The 8,318-nt window shown below is 51.2% G+C and overlaps 1 long non-coding RNA gene across 1 annotated transcript; it reads left to right on the forward strand.

The window, feature by feature from the left end:
* The first annotated feature begins 5,393 nt into the window (after positions 1 to 5,393).
* Positions 5,394 to 7,366, forward strand: LOC122487637. The gene is made up of 2 exons (XR_006298428.1): positions 5,394 to 5,466; positions 5,720 to 7,366. It is a non-coding gene; the product is annotated as an uncharacterized LOC122487637 (long non-coding RNA).
* The last annotated feature ends 952 nt before the right edge of the window (positions 7,367 to 8,318 follow it).

The raw sequence follows: 8,318 nt of genomic DNA on the forward strand, positions 1-8,318 counted from the left end.
GGTATATTCAGACCATTTACATTTAGTGTAATTGTTACTATGTCAGAGCTTAAGTATGCCATGTTATTTTTAATTTCTGTTTGTTCTTCCTGTTTTTAATTTCTATCCTTTTTTTCTTGCCTTTCTGTGAACTACCATGTTTTTTATAATTCCATTTTTATTTATCTGTGGTGTTTTTGACCACTGGTATTTGTCTATGGTATAGCTTCTTAGTGGTTGCTGTAGGTATGACATAATGTGTACATTACTTGTCACAGTCTATTGGAGTCATCACTTTAACAGTTCAAGTAAAGTGCAGAAAATGTATTTCCCGGGGTGCCTGGGTGGCTAGTCGGTTGAGCGTCCGACTTCAGCTCAGGTCATGATCTCACAGTTTGTGGGTTCAAGCCCCACGTCGAGCTCTGTGCTGACAGCTCAGAGCCTGGAGCCTGCTTTGGATTCTGTGTCTTCCTCTCTCTCTCTCTGTCCCTCCCCCACTTGTGCTCTCTCTCTCTCTCTCTCTCAAAAATAAATTAAAATGGTAAAAAAAAATTTTTAGAAAATGTAGTTCCCTGTACATCCCTTTACCCTTTCCACTTAAAATATAATCGCCCTAAATATTTCCTTTGTGTACATTTAGAACCACATAGGCAGTGTTATAAGTTCTGCTTCAACCACCAAACACAATTTAGAAGACCCAGTTCTATTTTACTTAAAAACATGGTTTGCTCTCTGTTGTTTTTTCCTTTCTGATGGTCAGACGTGCTTTCTTTTATCATTTCCCTTCTGTTTAGAGAACGTGTTTCAGCTATTCTTTTAGGGTAGGTCTGCCACTGATAAATCTCTTACTTTGCCTACATCTGAGAATGTATTGGCTGCCTCTTCATTCCTTGAGGATATTTTTGCTGCTTTTGCAGTTCTTTTCTTTTAGTGTTTGGAAATGTGTCACTTCCTTCTGGCTTCCCTGGTTTCCAATGAGAAATCCTGTCACATTAATTGTCCTGCTGCATGGAACAGTGTTTCTCAGTCTTTAGTTTTTAGAAGTTTGCTTATGATATGTCTCGGCATAGGTCTCTTTGGGTTTATCCACTCTAGGACTTGCTCACCTTCTTGAAGCTGTATGTGTTTGCCTTTAGTCATATTTGGAGTGTTTTCAGACACTATTTCTTTAGGTGCTCTTCCAGCTGCCCTCTTTCTCCTCTCCTTCCAGGACGCTGATAAAAACAAATGTTAGATCCTTTGTTCTTGTCCCACAAGTCCCTGAGCTCGGTTTTGTTTAGTTTTTCCAGTCAGTTTCTCTCTGTTGTTCAGACTGGGTTCATTTCTGTTGTTCTTCCTTCCAGCTGTGCCATCCTCTGCCCTCTCCATTCTGCCGGCAAGCCCACCCATTGAGTTTTTAAATTTCAGTTATGGTGTTTGTACTTGTAAATTTTCCACTTGGCTCTTCTTCATACTTTCTATTTATTGAGGCTGTTTCTTAAATTTGTTCTAAGAGTGTTCATAAGTGTGTGTTGAAGCATGTTCACGACAGCGGCTTTAAAATCTCTGTCAGATAATTCTAACATTTCTTTCACTTTGGCGTTAGCATCTATTGTCTTCTTAAATATGAAGTTCATGAGACCGAGCCCCACATCAGGCTCTCTATCAGTGCAGAGCCCACTTTAGATCCTCTGCTCCCCTCTCTCTCTGCCCCTCCCCTGCTCACGGTCTCCCTCTCTCTCTCTCAAAAGTAAATAAACACCAGGGCGCCTGGGTGGCTCAGTTTGTTAAGCATCCGACTTCAGCTCAGGTCATGTCATGATCTCATGGTTTGTGAGTTCCAGCTCTGCATCGAGCTGACAGTGTGGATCCTGCTTGAGATTCTCTCTGTCTCCCTCTCTCTCTGCCCCCCGCCCCCACCCTGCTCATTCTCTAAATAAATAAATAACTAAATATTTTTAATTTTTTTAATGTTTTTTTATTTATTTTTGAGACAGAGAGAGACAGAGCATGAGCAGGGAAGGGGCAGAGAGAAGGAGACACAGAATCCGAAGCAGGCTCCAGGCTCCAAGCTGTCAGCACAGAGCCCGACATGGGGCTTGAACTCACAGACCGTAAGATCATGACCTGAGCCAAAGTCGGACGCTTAACCAACTGAGCCACCCAGGCGCCCCAGCAAGTGAATATTTTTTTAAAAAAGAGACATAAATGTAAGAGCTAAAGTTATCAACTGTTAGAAGAAAACGTTAGTATAAACCTTTGTGACCCTGATTAGGCAATGGGTTTTTTATATATGATACAAAAAGCATAAATAACAAATATATATTAGACATCATTTTAAAAATTGTAAGTCAATAGACACCATCAAGAAAGTAAAAAGGCAACTCAGAGTGAAAGAAAATATTTACACATCATCTATCTGATAAAGGACTTGTGTCTAGAATATATAAAGTATTCCTACAACTCGATAAGGCAACTAATTAAAGTATAGAAATAGGTAATGGGCACATTAAAGATGTTCAACATCATTAGTCATCAGGTAAACGCAAGTCAAAACCACAATAGGGGGTGCCTGGCTGGCACCGTTGGAAGAGCTTGTGACTCTTGGTCTCAGGGGTCATGAGTTTGAGCCCCATATTGGGCATAGAGGTTATTTTAAACACACACACACACACGATGAGGGGTGCCTGGGTGGCTCAGTCAGTTGAGCGTCCAGCTTCAGCTTAGTTCATGAGCTCATGGTTTGAGTTTGAGCCCTGCGTATGGTCTGAGTTTGAGCCCTGCGTATGGTCTGAGTTTGAGCCCTGCGTCGGGCTCTGTGCTGACAGCTCAGAGCCTGGAGCCTGTTTCAGATTCTGTGTCTCCCTCTCTCTCTGTTCCTCCCCCACTCATGCTCTGTCTCTCTCTCTCTCTCTCTCTCTCTCTCTCTCTCTCTCTCTCTCTCAAAAATAAATAAAACATTTAAAAAAATTGCAAAGAAAAAAAACACAATGAGATGCTACTTCACATTCACTAGTATGACTATAGTGAGTAAGACAAAGGATGTGGAAAAACTGGACCCCTCGTGCACTGGTGGGAACGTAAGATACTGTGGAACACAATCCAGTGGCGCCTCACGTGCTAAACCTAGAGTTCTCGTATGACCCACAACATGTCCAGACAGAAACGTGTATATGCATTACTCATAATAGCCAAAAGGCAGAAACAATCCAAATGCCCCTTAACTGATGGGTACAAAGGCCTGTCCATCCACGTGACAAGCAGTCCTCGGCCTCAAACAGGAGTGCAGTCTTGCAACAGTGTGGCCGAACCCAGGAACAGTAAGTGAGGCGGCCAGATAGGAAAGACCGCGTGCCATGTGATACCGTAGGTAGGAAATGTCCAGAGCAGTCAAATTCAAGGGGATAGAAAGTAGATGGCTGGTTGCCAGGGGCTGGGGGAGGCTTGGGGAGTGAGCACCCGGGAGCGGGATTTCTCCCCGGAGGATGCAGATGTCCTCAACTTGTGCCAATGGCGGCACTATTCCGAATACACATAGTGCCACCAAATTGTATACTTCAAGCAGCTAAACAGTATCTCCACTAAAATGATGTTGAGAACTGGGGTTTGGACGGTGGTGGCTGTGGGGGAGGACCTGCCAGAGGAGTGGGATCAGTGGGCCTGGGGCAGGATCCGGAGTACCACCTGTGCACATGCCAAGGCCGGAATCAAAAAGAGACAGACGAGGGTGGCAGGAGATTCATGAAAGACAAAGCTCCAGGGCCACACGTGTCACCGCAGAGGGCAGCCCTGAGGACTGAGCCCAGGCTGGCCACTGCCCGGGGACGGTGGGGGACAGCAAGTCTGGAGAAAGTGGGGTGGCTGCAGGGAGACAGGTCCCCGAGGGCTGGCAGTCCCCGGTTTTTGGCTGGAGGCGCTGAGGGACCTGATGCAGGGGAGGAGACAGAGGAAGCGGGCCCCACAGACACCCTAACAGAGGACCACAAACCAGGGGCCCCAAATCACAGCAGTTCATTCTCCCCAGTCTGGAGGCCGAAGTCTGAAATCAGAGTGTGTGGGGCCACACTCCCTCTGGGGCTCTGGGGTAGCACCCTTCCGGGCACTTCCAACTTCCTTGGCTGCTGGCCGCATACCTCCCGTCTCTGCCCATGGCTGCATCGCCATTTGTGGGTCTGTCTCTAAAGTCGCCTTGTCTCTCCCTGACCCTCTCAGGACCACCTGGCTAATCCTTTCCCAGTCCTTGGTCACACCTGTTGTCCTAGGAAGTGATGTCCACAAACTCTGGGGACGAGGACATGGACATGTCTTTGGGGACCACTAATCTGCCCACTGCAAGCAGCAACCTCCAGGGAAGAGAGGACTGGGTCAGTAGCAGGTGCAGCTGGACAGGGACGCGGGTTGTGTCCCCTGTTAGTTCAATTAGCTCCTGAAATCCCGAGCAGGCCCTCTGGAGAGCGTACAGGAAGCTGGGGACAGTGGTCTATGTCTGGCAGAGCTGGGTGAATTGACCAAGAACAGGTACACTGTAGACAATGGTGGGGAAGGAAAACAGAGGCAGAGGGGGTGGGTGCCAGGCTGCATGTGCGAATGGAGACAGGTTTGAAGAGCCCAGGAGCAGACGCTTCGGGAGGATGTGGATGCCACCAGAGGTGCTACCTTGGTGGGGGTGCGTCTTGTGTCACAGGCTCTTGGGGGACACAGTGTGGACACTGCCCTTCTCTCCGCTGCCCACCCGCCCCCACTGAGGCTCAGGGCTGGAGTGTTGCCCTGTGGGCGTGGGAGCCTCCGTGGCCGGCAAAGACAGGGACCCAGCTGACTTTTGTCCTCACCTTCCAGATGTCCACCCCTTGCCGGACCCCAAGGGTCAGGGGCTTGGGAAGCAAACAGTAACAGTGAGAGTCTTGCTGGTCATGGGTCACAGGAGCCCCCAGGAGACCCTGCCTGTGCCAACGGGGCGGCCCCCGCTGAGACACAGGAACGCTGGGGCAGGTAGGTGGAGGTGGAGGCGGGTGACCCCAGGGACCCAGGAGGAGGCGGAGTCAGGCCCAGCTCTGGGTAGGGAACAAGTGCGTGTGGTCTCTGCTGCTGCCCGAGAGAGTTTACACATGGAATACAGGAAGGAGGTACACCAAAAATAATTTTTGTTCGGGGAGACGAAGTTGCAGTAAAATTTATTCTATTTGCTTATTTTTAATTTTTTACATGAATATGTATTACTTTTATGACAAAAAAAATTTAAAAACTAATACAATTTGCTAAGCCTGGGGGTGGGGTCTGGGGTTAGGCCAGGGTGCCTCGGGTGGGGCGGGGCCTGAGGCTGGGGTGGAGTCTGGGGTGGGGTGGAGTCGGGATGGGGGCCCAACCCCGAGGCCCGGGGTGAGGCCTGGGTGGGGCGGGGTCTGGGTGGGGTGGAGCAGGGGCGGGGTCTGGGGGCGGGGTGGGGCGGGGCCTGGGGCGGGGACCCTGAGGCCTGGGGTGAGGCTTGGATGAGGTGAGCTCTGGGGTGGGGTAGGGCCTGGGGATTGGGTGGGGTCTGGGTGGGGTGGGGTCTGGGGATGCCTGGGGTGGGGCCTGGGCCGGGTCAGAGGTCAGGCGGGGTCTGGGTGGGGTGGAACGGGGTGTGGGGTGGGCAGGGTCTGGGGATGGGGGCCGGGAGGCCTGGGTGTGGCCTGGGCGGGTTTCCTCGCCAGCACCCCTTGCCAGAAGGAAACAGGACCGTGCCCCGGGAGCAGTCTCTGAGCGCCGACCTGCCGCGTCGCAGTGACCCTGCCGTGCCGGCGCCAGAACCGGTCACCCAGCGCGGCCTGCAGCTCCTCGCCAGCGGCCAAGGACACCCTTGAGAAAAAGTTCGGTCCCCTGTCCCCGTCTCCGAGTCCCTGGGAGACACCGCCGTCCTGCTCCACCGCCCACCTCGGCAGCCCCTACCGTCACCCCGCCGGTCTGCCGGGACTCCCGGAAGCCGCTGTGCGCGGCCCAGCGTGCCCCGAGGCTCTGGGTTCCCTGCCCTGGGCAGAGGCAGCCAGCTACAGCATCGGGGGTTTGAGGAGTGCGCGCACCACTTACAAACACGCCCTCCATCCACTTCCTGCCTGTGTCTCTCCTGCCCCCGCGCCCCGCCACGGTTCTGCCACGTGCCTCCACTTCCGGCTGCACACCTCTCGGCGGGTCTCACCGGGGCCTCTAGGCCGCCCTCCGGTCCCCAGGTCCCGCCGGGGTCCCCCAGGGCCGTCCGCAGCCAAGCCCCTTCCTTCCCGCCTGTAGCCCGCGCCCAGGGAGCCCCAGCGTCGCCGCATGCCTTCCCCACCCACCCAAGGTCGCGGCGAGGGTCCCGGCCCCCGGGGCCTCTGCCGGCCATTTCCCCAGGCCGATTATCTGGAGTTTTCCGAGTCAGACCAGCGCTGGGGGCTGACCCCCGCGTGGCCTTGTCATGATTAGGTTCAGGTTAAACATTTCTGGTCGCGAGTCACACGGATGTCAGCGGCCCCGCGCCCAGCCTTGCAGACTTGGTCACTCATTTGGTTAAGGGGGTGTTTGAGCCACATCTTTATTGCAAAGTACTTTTCTACACCTGGGGAAGATCTTCTGCACCATGAACGGTTTTAAGAAACTATGCTGTCATCATACACAACTTTGTATCCTGGTTTTTTACTTAGCAGATTGAATTGTGAATGTCTTCTCATACAATTAAACAGCTCCAACAGCTGATTTGGGCGCTCCCTAAATTGCAGCCTGCGGGGGTACTGTACTTAATGAGCATGACTCCGGGCTTACAGATGGACGCTTGGCCACCGCACGTTTTCCTGGGCTCGCTTGCTGATGTATTTTCAGCTGAGAACAATGTCTGGCAAGTAGCAGGAGCTCAGTAAAAAGTTTTGAAAGGTCGAACTCAGCTTGAATCCAGTTGTCCAATATTACAGGAATTGCCTGTGTGCAACATCCTGGCGCACAAACCTTCGCATTGATTTTAGGAGGCTCAAACATTTATGAGAAGGGAAACATTTCTGTTGATGGAGTGAAAAATAAGGCTGCAAAGTCACACGTGTGCTCAGATATGTGGAGAACCATCTGAGAGAAAATAGACCAAAAATTCAATAGGGATTAACGCTGAACATTTGGATGGTGAAAGGTTTCGATTTATTATGAAAGTTCCTCTAGGAGCACCTGAGTGGCTCAATTGGTTAAGTGTCTGACTTGGGCTCAGGTCATGATCTCACGCTCTGTGAGTTCGAGCCCCGCATCAGGCTCTGTGCTGACAGCTCAGAGCCTGGAGCCTGCTTCGGATTCTGTCTCCCTCTCTCTCTCTGCCCCTCCCCCGTTTGCACTCTGTCTCTCTCTCAAAAATAAATAAACATTAAAAAAAAAGTTCCTCTGTATTTTCTACAATCAGAATAAAATACTCGTATGCAAAGAAGTGGTAAGTTTTTTCTTTTCAAAGTCAGTTTTGCAAGTCAAGAACAGGTGAAGCTATTTGTGTTTAGCAGCCATTCATAAAGACCGAGGGCCCAAGTTAAAAAGCAAATGTAGCTTTAGGCCACACTTAGAGTATTGTGTCCCCCACTTGGTGTCACATTTAAAAAGGGCATTGCCCAGTGGAGGGAGTGGAGGGAGGGAGTGGCCTGGAGGGAGTGGCCTGTTGTATTGGCTCTGAAACACTTAAGGGATCAGTTACATGTGTCCTCCAGCCCAAGATTCAGGGGCAATGAGAAGTTTCTTCTAATCCCTGAAGAGCTGTCACATACCAAAGTGAGGACTGTCATTTTATGCAGTCACAGAAGAAAAGTTTGGGGAGGGCATATTTTTCCCAGCAAATAAGGAAGACTCTTTTAACAGTTCATATGGTCAGAGATGAAAACATGATGTAGAAGGGAGTGGCCACCAAATGGCATCTCCCAAGATGAGGGGGGCGGCTGTTGCCCTGGGGAGATGACAGAGATGCCAGTCTCAGGCCCAGAGGCCTGGTACAGCCCTTCTGTCCTCCTCCAGAGACCTGCCTGCAGCTCCCCCAAACCCATGGCCTCCTGGAGGCAGAAGAGGGTCAGGTCCCTTGGCGCCTGCCTCCCCCTTCATGTGGGCCAACTCTCCATAGAATCTTCCCCCATTCTATCGCACTCCCCATCCCCTGCTTTGGCCTTATTTTTCTTCCTAACCCTCTCCCTGAAGGACACATTGTTACTTGGTGAGTCACCTGCTTCTTTTTGTCCCCTCTACTGGGGCTGGAGAGTCCTTGCTGTCATGGTCACTGTCGACAGACCAGTGTTCAGAGCCCAGATGAGTGCCTGGCACAAAACAGATCCACCATTTGACAAAAGGTTCTCTGAAGAAACAGAGCACCAGGGTGCCTGGGCAGCTCAGGTGGTCGG

This window comes from Prionailurus bengalensis, chromosome A2, assembly GCF_016509475.1.
Source record: "Prionailurus bengalensis isolate Pbe53 chromosome A2, Fcat_Pben_1.1_paternal_pri, whole genome shotgun sequence".
Lineage (NCBI taxonomy): Eukaryota > Metazoa > Chordata > Mammalia > Carnivora > Felidae > Prionailurus > Prionailurus bengalensis.